Source organism: Aythya ferina (genome assembly GCF_964211825.1).
Source record: "Aythya ferina genome assembly, chromosome: 2".
Taxonomy (NCBI): domain Eukaryota; kingdom Metazoa; phylum Chordata; class Aves; order Anseriformes; family Anatidae; genus Aythya; species Aythya ferina.
The window spans coordinates 136,754,794-136,769,023 of record NC_140297.1 but is presented as its reverse complement, the minus strand read 5'-3'; the positions used below and the strand labels follow the sequence as shown (position 1 = coordinate 136,769,023).

General features: G+C 48.2%; 1 protein-coding gene and 3 long non-coding RNA genes across 6 annotated transcripts in view; 3 read left to right on the top strand and 1 right to left on the bottom strand.

Annotated features, from left to right (window-relative positions):
• Positions 1 to 14,230, top strand: part of RAD54B (RAD54 homolog B) — a 224,973-nt gene that overhangs the window by 75,552 nt on the left and 135,191 nt on the right. The window lies entirely within an intron of this gene.
• LOC311431938 lies at positions 132 to 1,195 on the top strand. The gene is made up of 2 exons (XR_014689719.1): positions 132 to 337; positions 813 to 1,195. It is a non-coding gene; the product is annotated as an uncharacterized lncRNA (long non-coding RNA).
• LOC311431937 lies at positions 968 to 9,139 on the bottom strand. Of its 2 annotated transcripts, XR_014689717.1 has the most exons (5): positions 5,802 to 9,139; positions 5,271 to 5,457; positions 4,129 to 4,433; positions 2,206 to 4,027; positions 968 to 1,081 (listed from the first exon to the last, which is right to left on the bottom strand). It is a non-coding gene; the product is annotated as an uncharacterized lncRNA (long non-coding RNA). The 2 variants fall into 2 exon arrangements; XR_014689718.1 differs by lacking the exon at positions 968 to 1,081 and having other exon boundaries at positions 2,584 to 4,027; positions 6,774 to 9,139.
• LOC311432128 overlaps positions 13,110 to 14,230 on the top strand; it is a 32,970-nt gene continuing 31,849 nt past the window's right edge. Inside the window, exons 1-2 of one of the 2 annotated variants that reach the window (XR_014689835.1) lie at positions 13,110 to 13,434; positions 13,787 to 13,992. This is a non-coding gene — a long non-coding RNA (uncharacterized lncRNA). Of the gene's footprint in view, positions 13,993 to 14,230 lie in introns of both variants that reach the window. The other variant, XR_014689836.1, reaches the window with a different exon arrangement.

Here is a 14,230-nt window from a genome sequence, read left to right as displayed (position 1 = left end):
GCGCCGTGTAGGTTGCCCTTGCTTCAAAGGAGTTTTTATTTGAAATTCTGTTGTTTCCTTCTTACTCCAGGAAAAAAAAAAAAAAAAGATAAATAAAGTTCAAGAGAATGTAAAAACAAACCTTAGCCTCAGATCCAACCACTAGCCAACAACAACTAAAAAACTCGTTGTTCTCGTATGTGTCCTTCAGATGCTCGAGCAGATAGGCGCCCTCGCTGTGCCAACGGTGAATTTGGACTCGAGGATGAGCGGTTTAATTATCTTCCCTGAAAGAGCTGGAGGAAATGAGCTCAAAACCCAGCGTTGCTGATGGAGCCCGAGGAGTTACACAACTACGGTTAGCTGCGTGTGTGCGGCTGTCAGCCGAAATTATGAAAGCTACCGTGCTTGGCTCCAGTTTTTTACCACCAATAATTATGCATCAATCCTGCATTCCCCTTCTTTTTTTTTTTTTTTTTTTTCCCCTCTCTCCTTCCCCCCTCGACAAATCCTAGCCCCTGTATACTAATGAGAACAGCTAACTTTACAAGTGTCCTTTGTAGTCATTGAAAGCCCCGAGACATTCCTTTTAAGGATTTTACTAGAATAACACTTTTCAATAAACTGGCAGTTGAAGTGAGGCTTAGAAAAGATGCTAATAAATTTCACAGTGACTGGCTGTTTTTTAAGCTTCCTAAATTACTTCTAAAATAGCTTTTACTTTCTCCTTTGTGAGGGGCTGGGAGATGGATATATGAAAAGGGTTATAGTGAGCTAAGTGTTATGTAGAGTGTGCGATGATTTGGTAAAAGGATTTTTGGCACTCCTTTCAGATCTGACTTGCATAACTCCCTGCTGCACCGTCACCGCTTGCAGGGTAGACGTCCTCTGCCCGCATCTTCCCGACGAGCCCTGAAAATTGTCGTGTTCAAAGCAGGGCGCCTGTCACTTCTGCGCGAGGAAACGGATCAAACGGGGCTTATTTTGGCAGTGGGAGCCACGTTTGAGGAGATGTTGGACCGATTGAAATGTTGCCATAAGGTTTCCGATGGCTCACTGCAAATTCTGTTTCTCCAACACTGTGGTGCGGCCGTGTGCCACGCTGTGTGAGCAGAACAACAGAAATGAACTTTGATGTCAAAGTCATCCCCAGCTTTGTTGCCCAAGTAGAATTAAAAAAGGTTAAACAATGAAGCCAGTATTTATGTGAGCTTTACATGTTTATGTTGCAAACATATTATTTCCTTAATTCATTTAGCCTGTCCTGGTCCTCACATACCAAGTGCTTGGTTTCTGGGGAAGGAAAAAGCAAATTTGGGTGCCTGCTACATGTGGCCTTCACGCTATGCTTAAATTATCCTCACTAGTAAGTGAAAACACAATTTGCTTCAGCTTTAAATGGGGAATACAATTCTGTTTTCATAATAGGCATGCAGCTAAGATTTATCACCACCCTTGTTTTTTCCATCTCGTGAGGAAAAAAAAATGTTAAAACACAAGATTTTACAGCGGGTCACATAGGATCTGAGGCTGAGAAATAACACCCTGAGATATTTGTAAGGAATGAAATGGCCAGGCATTTGGGCAGATGTCTATCATACCAGGGGGGAGGAGAGCTATAATTTTGGGGTAGACCTGGTTTTGAATATTTTCGTAAGCAAACGCACAAAAGACTGAACAATCTCATATTTCCGTGCGCCTCTCGGTGGTGTTAGGTTAGTACGGCACGAGGCTGCCGCAGCGTTTCCATCAGCTGTCTGCATCGTAGCCTCGTTCCTCTGGACTTCCCCCTGTATGGCTGAACAAGCATTTTCGTGAGCCCTTGCCCAAAACTCAGAGACTTGGAGACTCCTGGAAAAATCAGGCTGCTGTAGCACTTGGCATAATAAACATGGCAGGAGAGTGGATACTGTGCCCTACACCCTTAAAATCTGATTTTAAAGAAGATTTTAAAGAAGACAGCATGTAGATCTCGCAGGAGGCATGAGGGATATGGATGTAGGCTGGCTCCCCGTGTCAGCATCCTCTCCCTGACCACCTAAAGAGCATCCCTCATCCCCACCTATTCCCTGGCCCCACGATTCTCCTCTCACCCAGGCCATCATTCTGTGGTTGTAATCTTTCACTTTTATTTTATTTTATTTTTTTCCATGCCATTTTCCATGGCATTGCTTTCCCTAAATATTAAGTAGGGTTATTCTCCTCGGTTGCTTTTTTGGCATGTACTTTTCGACTGGCGTCTCCACTCGGCTTCAAATATTGCAGCTCAGTCACTTCACGGTAGCCCAGATCTGTTTAATTTCTTAGAAACTTTGCGTTATGTTAGCTGGAGGGCAAGTTGCAAATATCTTTGGTGCTCGGTTTGTTGCAGGGCAGAAATGAGGGGTGAAATCCCAGCTGCGGTGAAATGAGCAGATAAAGATAACAGAAAAACTCCTGTCCACTTCTGTGGGAATGTGCTTTTTATGTATTTTATGTATTGAATGTATTTTATACAAGTAGCAGGAAAGCACCACTTACCCTGCTGATACCTACATCAATACCTTTGCAGCAATGCAAAAATGACATTGGCAATTTTATTTTTTTTTCCTGAGAAAATGCAGCTTGTTTGCCTTCTCTTGCCACCCTTCCAAAAATGATGCTTTAGCTGTGAGGCTGACTTCAAATTTGTCAGCCCTGTGGGGTTCTCACCCTGCAAGTCCTGTGGCAAGGGGCAGCCTGCTAGAAAAGCAGGAGTCGGTGCCCTTGGAGGGAGAGGAGCTGCACCAGCCACGTTAGCAGAGGATCCACAGCAGAGGCAGCTACAGGAAACCAGGCTTCATCAGTTCAGAGGCACCCAGAATCAGCTGTTCCTTCTGCATCATCCTGGATCCAAATTGTATTATTTTTGCCTCCCGTGATCTAATCTGGTGGTGTCTGGTGGAGTAATGCACTTAGCTAAGGGTGCCCTTCGCTGCTGTGGGCACAAGGACATCGGTGATCAAAAGAAACCACAAAAAAACTTGTCTCTGGGTACACCTGGCAGTCACTGACTTGGCAGGACTTTTGTGAAGAGGTGTTAAAGAAAGGCTGCAAGCTCCTGAGCTATGTGAAGAAGTTTAACAATACCTTCAATTCCAGCCCCAAGCTTTTATAGCAGCAAGAATTGGAAAGGAAAAACAAACAAACAATCAAAAAAACAGCAAAAACTGCTGGAGCTTTTACAGTTGGAAGCCAAGGGGTAAGTTAGAGAATAAAGAGATGTGCTTTTGGCTTTTGGAGGGGCGTTGCATCTCCCCTGCGTGTGGCAGGGCTTGCTCCATCAGCCTCCACTCCAAAGAGGAGCCCTGGCTAATTTTGCAGTCTGGAGGGGTTTTAGTCGTACAGCTCGATGGCATCGTTTTCAGAAGCAGCACTGAGTTAAAGAAATACATTTTTCACCTGGTATTATGTGATGAAACAGCACCAGGATGAAAAAGTTTTAATTAGAGGAAATGGATGCTGGCTGGCTTAATGCTAAGTATTTGCTGCGCAAAGCATTTTGCCACAAGAGGTCGAGACTTACTCGGTCTGTATCACAAAAATTGCCCTGGTTTAAAGGCTTAAACCTGCAGAAGCACGGGCTCTAAATTAAGGTGAAAAATTGGGTTATTAGCGCTCTTAAATCTCCATAGCAAAGCCTTGCCATTTTCACAAGACAAGCGGTTTTCTACGGGAAAACAAATAGTGCTGAAGCAGGTGACAGAGCATGTGTATGCACATCCCCAGGTTCTGCAGAAGGATGAAAACCAAGGGGGTGTTTAATCCTTTTCTGGTGTTAGATAGAAGGCAGCTTTAGCAGCTGGTATTCTGGCAGTGCCCTGCTATCAGTCTGTGTACAGGTACACCCTGCCAATGTGCTATGTCATCTGTACATCAGCTGGGAAGGTAAAAAATTATGAGGTTTCCATCTTGTTGCTGGAGCTCTTCTGCTCTCCTCCAACACAAACCTCCTCTGCCACTCAGCTCAGTCCTCAGGAAGGTCTAGGACCCTTCTGCTGAGTCACAAGACAGGGAAATCTTATTCCCACTGAAAAAAAAAAAAATAATAATAATAATAATTAAATAAGGAATATGTCAGCCTGAAGTGTGCCAGACCAGTAGCAGAATAGAAGTAACAGAAATTCCCACCTCTGCATTTGTGTAGATCTGCTTTTCCCCCTTCTTTTTCCCCTTTAATAGGGGCTACAGATGTTGAACTTGATGATCCATGTTTGGACGTGATAATCCAAGTATCTTTTCCAACCTCAATAATTCTGTGACTCTTCATCAAGCGCTTCTGAATGTCAAATCACCTCCCTCAGCAGGGATGTGGAAGTGATCCAGAGTCCCGTTTTTTCATTTTTCCTGTTAATTTGCTGGAGACCCCTCCACAGCACATTTGTTTTGTGACACTCCTGTTCTTCAGCCTGTGCTAAGACAGAGCTGCTCGGGTCCTAGGGATAAGCACACACAAACATGGGTTCGGATGTGAGCCAGTGAAACTGTCCTTGCACTTAGCAGCTGTATTATTAACACTAAGAATGGCCCTAAACAAAAGGTGTTTGCTTTAAAATTAGACTTTTAGGAGAAAAAAAAATAGGATGCAGCAAAAATATAGAAGCCTACCATTATGTTTTCTGTCTCATTGTCTAAGTTAAAGGCAAAAGTTTTTTTAGTTTAATACCGCTTGTGTCTGGTGTGTGCACTGTCTTGATAGCTGCTCCTGGGCAGGCCTTATCTTAGTGAAAGCAGATCAGACCCCATCAGAATCTATTAAATTATTGCTAGAAATAGAATTTCAAATGGATTTTGTTTCATCTGCTCTTCCTAAACACAGCAAAAGTCCTCATTGTTAGTGAGATGTTAGCTAGCTCTGACACGATCACAATGTTTTTCATTGATCTACTGTTATAAGTCTCAGTTCTTTTGGCTCCAGTACCTTTAAACTTGGTTGAAAGGTTTTTTTCTCATTCACAAGAGTGAAGATTTTTCTTGTATTTTCTAGAGTCAGAAAAATTTTCCTTCAGGTTGAGGACAAAAAGATAAGAAAATTTCAGCTCAAAATTGAATTGTGATAAACATTTTCTGTTTTTAGATTGTATCTGATTGGGAAGCTGATATTACACACTGATCTTCACCTATAAATACAACAGGCACAGGCACCTGGAACATGAAATTGCGTTATCCTGGAGGCACCACTTTTAAGTCCCTAAGTTTCAGAAAGTTTTTAGTCAGAGAAGGGAGGTTATCGTCAATGATAAAATTCAATAGAAAGAGCAAAGATCACTCACTGAAGAGTGGCTGATTTCAATGCCATGAGTAGCCCACTCCGATCTATTTGCACATCTGTGGCTCAGCAGAGGCGATCAATGGATTGACACCAGCGGTGATCTTTCAGAGGTGCCAGTTTCACATAATCAACTCTTGAAGGCTCCAGGAGCTGCCATGGTTTGAAGCAACACAAGGACGTGAAGGATTCTGGAGGGAAAAGAATGGCTTCAGGCACTCGAGGCCAACCTACCGACGCTGAGGGGTGCACAGGCCTCGCCCCCCTCACAAGGGTGATCACTAAAGCTTTGAGAGCAGATTATGGAGCCCCACTGCGAGAGGGAAGAGGCTATTAAAGGCCCATCTGGAGAGCTATAGGCACAAACAGGCTTCCTGGTGAGGGAGAACAGTGGCGTGGCAGAGGGAACTCAGGTGGGCTCGCAGCAGCTTTCCCCGATGTGGTACCAGAGTCCCAGAACATAGAGATCAGCTTCAGGAGGTGCCCACCCAGCCCTTTCCTCTCTTTTTGGTAAATTCTTGGCTTCATCACCCACCTGGGTCACTCTGGGGTTTTCCCCTGTTGCTTTCACTGGTTGCCTGCAGGCCTGTGGGTCTGTGCTGGCAGAAGAGAAGTCCAAACAGCCTCTACTATTGTCTCACTGCTCTCCTGGCTGCACATTCAGCAAGGATGACAAAGCTTTTGTCAGTACTGAAGACCTCGGTGCTCATGGTGCCAGCAGGGGCTACCTCTGCAATTCCACACATGCCAAAGTCTCTGTCCTTGGGGGTGATCTAAGATCAGACTGGGTAAAGCCCTGAGCATCGGCATCTGCCCTCAGGGCTGTCCCTGCTCTGAGCAGGAGGATGGACTGGAGACCTCCTGAGATCCTTTCAGCCTGAATTATCCTGCAAAGCTGGTGCATCCACTTAAAGCAAAATATTCCTTTCTAATGCAGTGGGGGAAATTCACCCAGTGCTTCCTTAAATCCTTAAATCCTAGTAACAAGGAATCCAGGCTACGCGAGTGTAGCCTATATGCCCCTTAGCTAGCGCATCCTTTCAAGGCTTTTTCCTGCTGTGGCTTCACTCACTGCAGTTTATCTCGAGTCGCATCCTCACATACAGCCCTGTGGCTCACAGTGTCCTTGGTTTCCTCGAGATCTAGGTTCTGCCCTTCCCCACTGAAATCTGCGCACAGAAAAGGGCGGGCAGAAAGGACCAGGTGTCATTTTCATGATTCGGGTACTCAAACATTCCCCAGGGCTCACATCTGGATCGCTTTGGGACTTTGGAGGGAACAAACCGGTGCCAATTTGATGTGTGCCCAAGGGTAAGGGCTATTTTTAATCCCTAAAGGAACAAGAAGAAAGCCCTCCTCCAGACCTGAAGGAGCCCATCCCTGGTGTTGTGAGGACTGTGCTCATAATGGCAGGTCTTGTCTCAGTAAATCTAGTGCCCTAGAACTCGAGGAGAGCTGACAACACCCTCTGTCTCAGGAAGCTGCTCGCTGTGAACCTGCGACTTACCAGAAAATGACCCAACCCAGTGCCCAGGTAGGGAGTTTTCAGATCGCTGTGCCCGGACAACAAAAACCTCCAATTTTTGTCTATTTTTCAGTTCAAACTGAGAACTGAATGTGAGGTCTGCTTGTTCCAGAATTAAAGCCACATCCTTTGCTTCAGGCAAGCCACAAGCCAGAGGCCCCTCTCTCAGACGTGCTTATGCTCCCGGTGCCTCAGCCTGCAGAGCGTACCAGCCCGTCCTTCTTTTGGCAAGGGCATATTCAGGATATCCAGATGGGAGCCCACATGGCATGGGCTTAGCAGGGCAGGGCTGGCCCAGGCAATTCAGCTGCCCAGATCCCCCGACGCTCCCTGTTCAGTCTCCAGCCACGTGGCCAAGTCGCTCAGGCAGTCTTTGTGAATGGGAGCAGCTCGTCAGGAATATCGGCTGGCTGGCTTCCACGGGGACAGCTTCTTCTGAGGAAAACAAAACTCCCCCCCCCCAAGCCCTAAATCTTACAAGCCCAGTTATATGAATAAATAAATAAATAAGTTCCGCAGTGGTGGACCACTACGGTATTTCTTAGCTGAGACATTTGCGACAGGGGCATGTACCTCGAGAGCAGAGCATATATGGCCAGCACATTTTTGGAGAGCCAACTCTAGCCGACCTTTCCTACTTAAATCTCAAAAATGGAAAATGATGGATGGTTTAATCAGGCCCCTTCACATCATTTGCTCTGGGATAGAAGATCATTCAAACCTTTTTTTTTTGTTTGTTTCTTTTTTTTTTTTTTTCCAAACGTATCTAGCACAAGGGCTTTTCTAGATCCTTAATCCTTCTCTCTCTGATCTGAAATGCCATTATTATTATTTTTCCATCGCTCTTTGCACCTCACGCAGCAGTGCGGACGGGGCGTGCTGCTGGCTGCTATTAAACGCTGCAGCACGCTCAGTTGTCTCCATCCCTGCCTCTGCGAAACTCACACAGCTCATTTGCTTCTGAGCAAAACTGCTGAACTGTCCCCTGCAATGCCCTATTATTCCTCTCCGCTGTAACACGCTGCTTTTGATTTTTGCTTGGCTGGTTCGCTAGTGAGCCCGGTTTGCATGTTACACGTACTGCAGCCGCACGCCGAGAGGCTAGCAGAGAGATGTCTCTGGCTACGTGCTTGGCAAAACCAGACCCATCCTTTTACTCCCGAATAAGGAACCATTACAGCCTGGCAGCGGTACAGGATGCCGATGCATTGCCTCGTGGGCTGCATCAGCACCTTGCCTGCTCCGCGTGCTCTCCCGGGGGTTCTCCTTGCACCTCCCTCGCGTGTGAAGGAGACGGGGATCGCCGACAAGCACAGAAATTCAGGATCTGTGCCAGCAGCCTGTGGCAGCTCTGAGCCTTCGTCTTCCCGTGCGGCGAGGCTGTGACAACACAGACAGGCACATCCCGTTAGATACTCCCAGACACCGAAAACAGACACTCCATTCCTGCAGCACGTTAGTTGCCAGTAATGACAGGGGTCTGCTCACTCGTTTGGTTACACGCTGGCAGTCTGTCCACTCCTCCTGCTTTATCATCTACCAGGTATTAATTGCGACTTCCACTTGCCGCCAGCAGCCCGAATCGCTGCGTTGTCTGCCGCTGCGATCAGACATCTCCTTATTTCTGCTTTTGTTGTTTAAGCACCAGAAAACTCAATTACACGCGCGCCCGCATGCATACACAAACACACAGTAGTAGGTTTGTGCTGATGTTTTTCAAGATACACATCTGCTGATACTAAAAATAGGTCCTCGTCAGCAGCTTGGTAATTTTAGGCTCAATGAGAATTCATCCCCATGGTAACTGTACAGTTGTTGAATCATTTATTATTTGAGCTTCGAAATCACAACAGAGCTGGCAGTCTTCGCCCTCGGAGCATTTTTCAGGACCTTTTGCGGAGCGTGGCAGTTCTCCCTGCTCCTCGCCACCGATATTTATCAAACAGCCCCTGAGCTGACTACCTGCTGCCCCTCGTCTGCAGCAGGACTGGGCTGCTCGATAGCAGGACGGCAGTTTAAGCAGGTTTCACTTCTATGATAACAGCGGGGCTGCTGGCGGGGCTCTTTGGCTGAGGACAGCATGCACCAGCCCCTGTGAACTCCCGATCAGCAAAACGACTTGAATGAAACCTGGAAGTGCAGCCCCGAGCCTTGGCCTTTGTCTCGATAGCCAGAAAGCCGGATAGCTCAGGTCTCCGTGTTGCAAGAGGTTGTGCAGATAATGGGCCGGCGGTTTTTAACTGTGCAGATAGATGCGGTTGGCTCCAAGCTGCTGGGGTACACCGCCTGGTTTCTTCGAGATAAAAGCTGTTTGTACTTTCTCCCACTTAGAGATAACGCTCATTAGCCATCGGGAGCCAAAAAAAGGAAGCTGGCCTGCTCGGCTGACAAAGAGTAAGGTGACATGCAGATCCCCTGAGCCCAGGGCTTTCTCAGGCTCTGCTGCCACCGGGTTCCCTGCTCTGCAGAAGGTGGGGACAAGCTGTGCAGAAGAGGCAGCAGTGCCTGCCTTTGGTACTGAAACAGCCAGAATTCAGCAGCAGGAACTGTTCCACACCAACTGCCTCGAAATGGGGTGCCTGAGACCGCTTTCAGGACCTGTTAAATCACGGGCATCAACTCCCACACCAGCTGCCCACAAACTGGAAGTTTTTATTTTTGTTGCGCTATGGATGGCTGCGAGGTTTACCGGAGTGCATCACGCCGAGGGCCATCCCGTTTCAGGCGGAGGAGGCTCAGGGGAGTCCCTTTTAGCCTGACAAACTGGGATCTGCAAGGATGACCCAGAAACACGGACTCTGTTCCCAGGTGTAAGCAGTTGTAAAGCAATGCTCTTAACAGAGCAGCTTCCTCCTAGATTAAACACAATGGCTGTTATACACTGACACGAGCAGCACCGTATTTTTAGTCCAAAGGCACTTTCATTGTCAGTGCTTTAAGAAGCTCTTGGCCAACCTAATCTGCAGGGTGCTTTTGAAACAGAGCTCGCGTGATTAGTTCACCGTGACAAACACAGCGAAACGCGGATGTGCAAGCGCCTTGCACACCTTGCCTTCCACCTTCAGCAGCTTTCTGCAAAGCTGTCAGCACCCACCACATGTTGTGGGATTTGTCAGGTGTGCCCAGCGTGTGCTGCGAGGAGAAGCACAATCAGGAGAGGGGCATTTCCCCCTTCCATGCATAGTCACCTCTGATGCTGGTCCCGCCTGCGTGTGGTGGTGCTGCTCCCTGGGCAAAGGGGAACCAAACAGAGCATCACGAGGCGATGCTGCCTTGAGGCGACGGCTGCTTCTCCACTCCAGAGATTGCCTTCAGAGCTGACCAGGACTGTGTCGTGTATTTCCATTAGAATTCCTATCAACGGCCCCAAAACATTTTTTATTTCTAAAAGATAAAACAAATTTAAAAATAAAAATAAAAATGAAAGAGCATCTGGTTGCTCAGTCTGTTCATTTAATTAAACCAGAATTTCCCTTCCCTCCAGTTGGTTCCGCCACTATACATTTATTCCAATTTTTCACTGCATATATAGGCAGATTTGGGAAATGATGCCTTTTTTTTTTTTTTTTCCAATTTCCACCCAAAACCTTCCTCTTCCTCAGGCTGAGCAGTGCATGCTGCAGCCCGACACGATGCTGGCTATCGTTGCTATGTGCCGTACCGCGGCCAGCATGCTCCAGCAGCAGAGCTGCCATTGTGTAGGATCCAGAAAGCCGGTCACAGCTCATGGGTTTTATAACGAGTTGGGAGGGGGAAAAAATCACCTGCACAATGGACCAGAAGCGGCATTAATTTCCAAACCTGCTGTGGCCAAGAGAGGGCTTCCACGGTGATTCTTTGCTTTGGGAGCAGCTCCGCTTTGTGCCCAGGCTGCTGCCCACCCCTGAACGTGCCCAGGAGATGGGGTGGTGGTGCCAAAGCCCCCTTCTCTTCCTAAAAGCTCTTCCCCTTGCCACGAGTGCCTGGAAAGGAGGACAAGCCTGCCTGAGACTTGGACACCAGGCACCAGGCCTTTTTATCTGAAGTCACAGAGCAATAATGGGCGTGCGAGTCCATTGTGCTGTTTTTGCAGTCGCTTTCTGAAAATGAATCAAGTGTTAAAACCCATCTATCAGCTCCCTGTTACTAGATTTTTCCATCTGTTTACGACTGCATTTTCCATCTGAGATTTTGGTTGGTAAAAATAGCTCATCTGTGATTTGTATTATAGTAGTGACAAGGGTCTTCTGACTGGGACTGGCTCTGGGGTGTCCTAGAAATGTCTCTTCGCAGCTTTGTGCTTATTTATGATTGTTTAGAAGAAGCATTTATTCCGTGCAGCATCCCTTCCCTCTTCCCCTTGCAAGCAGATACACAGGGGCTAAAACTTTTTTAACAAATGGGCTGCTTTGTTCTCCATTCAGAGAGCATCTCACCCAGGGTCACCCCCAGCCTCCCGAGAGAAGCAGAAGTGATGCTGGGCTGCTCCAACAGCCTGACAGGGTGGGCAATGCCTGCTGAAAGCTGGCTCTGCTGGCTGCTGGGGCTCTCAGCAGAGATGACTTTCTCCATCCTTCACTCCAACTCTGTTACAGGGCCATCATTAATTGTGTCTGCACTCCTCTGAGTTCTTATTTTGGTCTGTCACTACGTGCCCCCGAGTGTAAGTGCAGCAGTGTAAGCGTGGACGTCCCCTCTCCCCATCGGGGCACTGGCTGTGCAGGGGGCAGGGCTGGCACAGCCTCAGCCTCTGCCCAAATTCCCCAGAGGTGCTCTGCATGGCATGGCATGGGTTGTTCCTGAGTGAATCCCACCTGGGCATCACTTGAAGGATGAGGGGTGGCAGCTGGGAGCATCTGTCCGAGAGTGGTCACCCTGAACCTGTAGGTGCCATGGAAGCAGCCGAATGACCACGTTTATGTGAAGTCCCTTGAGGGATACAGAGCTAGCACATGTTATAGGTTATATCTAGATCCAGGGACAGCTTTTTATTGCTATTCAGGCTCACAAATCAGTAAGAGATTACTACAGGGATTGATATCACGTGGGAATGTATTACACTTCCACTTGCTCACCCATCACTGAAAGCACTGGTGGAATTAGCCTGTGGGGTGACTTGATGTCCTTGTGTTATCATCGGGGTGACAGCACAGCGCCCTGTCTCCAGCGGGCCTTCTTTCAATGTTATCCAGGTCTTTTCAGGCCATTTTAGCTGCCTGTGGTCCTCTGATGGCCTAGTAACAGCCCTGATGCCCAGCACACAGTGTTGATGGCAGTGCTGCTTACACACATCCCTGACTCTGTGCTGGGGCTCCCCTTGGCTGTGCAGCACTGCTGGTTATTCAGATCCAAGCTGGGGTCAGTACCACAGGATCCCAGAGATGCTGAGGCTGGCAGGGCCCTCTGGAGCCAGCCGGTGCCACCCGTGCCCAAGCAGGGACACCCAGAGCAGGGTGCCCAGCACCACGTCCAGGCGGCTGCTGAAGGGCTCCAAGGAGGAGACCCCACAGCCTCTGGGCAGCCTGTGCCAGGGCTCCGTCACCCGCACAGCACAGAAGGGCTCCTGGTGCTCAGGGGGAGCCTCCTGGGGGCCAGGTTGTGCCCAGGGCCTCCTGTCCTGGCACTGGGCACCACTGCACACAGCCTGGCTCCGTCCTCCCTGCACCTTCCCCTCAGGGATGTACAGACAGTAATGAGATCCCCTGGGCCTCCTCTTCTCCAGGCTGAGCAGTCTCTCAACCTGCAGGCAATACATTACTTAATGCAGCCCAGGGTAACACCAGCCTTCTCAGCAGCCAGACCACATCGCTGCCTTGTGTTCAACTTGGTGCCCACCAGGACCCCCAGCTCCTTTCTGCAGAGCTGCTTCCCAGCTGGGCAGCCCCCGACATGTGCTGGTGCCTGGGGTTGTTCAGGCCCAGGTGCAGGACTCTGCCTGTCCCCTTGCTGAACTTCACGAGGTTTCCAGTAGCAACAAATATCTGTTGCTTCTCTATGCCCAAGGGTGCCTTTGGGCCTCCAGAGGCATGCCCATGACCCAGGCAGCATGTGGTGGCAGGGGGCATGGCGGGGAGGAGGAAGAAGGGACCTTCTGCTCCCTCTCTGTGAAACCATGGCCCCAGGGGATGAATGGGGACACACCTTATAGGCAGAGGTGGTGACAGAGCCATAAATTCAAATAAAAACAAGGTTTTGTGTTTCCAGACCTTTTTTTGGGTTTAGTATTTCAGCATTTCAGACATCTCGGAGGCAGCCACAGCCAGTCAGGGGCGGGTGTGCTGGTGTTCACGTGGGGGCAGCTCAGCTGTGGCTGCTAAATCTTGCCCAGCCAGACTGACACTCGCAGCCCACCTCTCTCACAGAAATAAATGATATTTGTTGGATATTTAATTACTTTAATAATGCATTTGATCAATATTTAATCACTTTTCTCAGCGCAGCCCTGGTGCTTCTTGATAGCTGATTTCTGGCCCAGGTCCACAGCCTGTGCTTTGCAGTCGGGTCTTTTCAGTGGCTTTGCCACCCAGCTCCACACCATCGCCCATCAGCTTCTCAAACCAGAGGTGGTGAAGGTGCACTGAACGAAGCAGGCCCGTGTCACTCCAAATGTGCTTGCAGCTGAGACCTATGGGTCTTACAAGGAAGCTTCTGGCTCCATCAGTGGGTGAGGACGCAGGGAGCTGAGCCCACATGGGTGCAAGGATGTGGGAATCCCAGAACAGACAGTTTTCCTTAGCAAGTTAATAATTACGTGCTGAAAACACTTCGTGTTCGCAGACTCGGGGTACTCATTGGCAAGTTATTTTAATGGATGTGTATTTATTTTCAGCTTGCAGTGTTCAGGAAGAAAACAACCCAAAACCACAGACCGCAACATAACTAAACACTTGAAGCATTCCATAATTTAAAAATGGTTTGGTTTTGGTGGCTCTGGCTGCATCATAGGAAACTTGGGATAAGAAACTGTACTCTTATCAGAACTGGCCAAATAGGCACTGATATCAACGCTTTTTCAGGTGGCTGCCAAGAAGTCTTCCCGTGATAAGGAGCCTCTCTCTACTTTTCAAAAAAACCCGAGAGTTTCACACAGGCGGCGCCAGATCTCATTAAAGCCAACGGGAAAGTTTCCCCAGGCCCTTGCTGCAGCACAGAGCATGCTGGCAGTGCCCAAGCAGCCTTTTCACAGTCCTACGAAAATCTTTTGCCAGAACAAGATGTTACGGTGAGATTATCCCTCTTTACATCATTTGTCTTGCAAAAGTGCCAGTAGAAGAAAAAAAAAATTAAAGTGGGAGTTTTAGGAACTTGTGTTGGCTTAAGCGTGGCATTATTTTTGGAGAAAACAAATTGTGATAGAAGTTTAAAATTGTGTTAAGATAAAGATTATAATGTTCCTAGTCAAGCAGTGTGGTATCTTGCTATATATACTGGCATACCAACCAAGGAAAGTATGTGTTAAA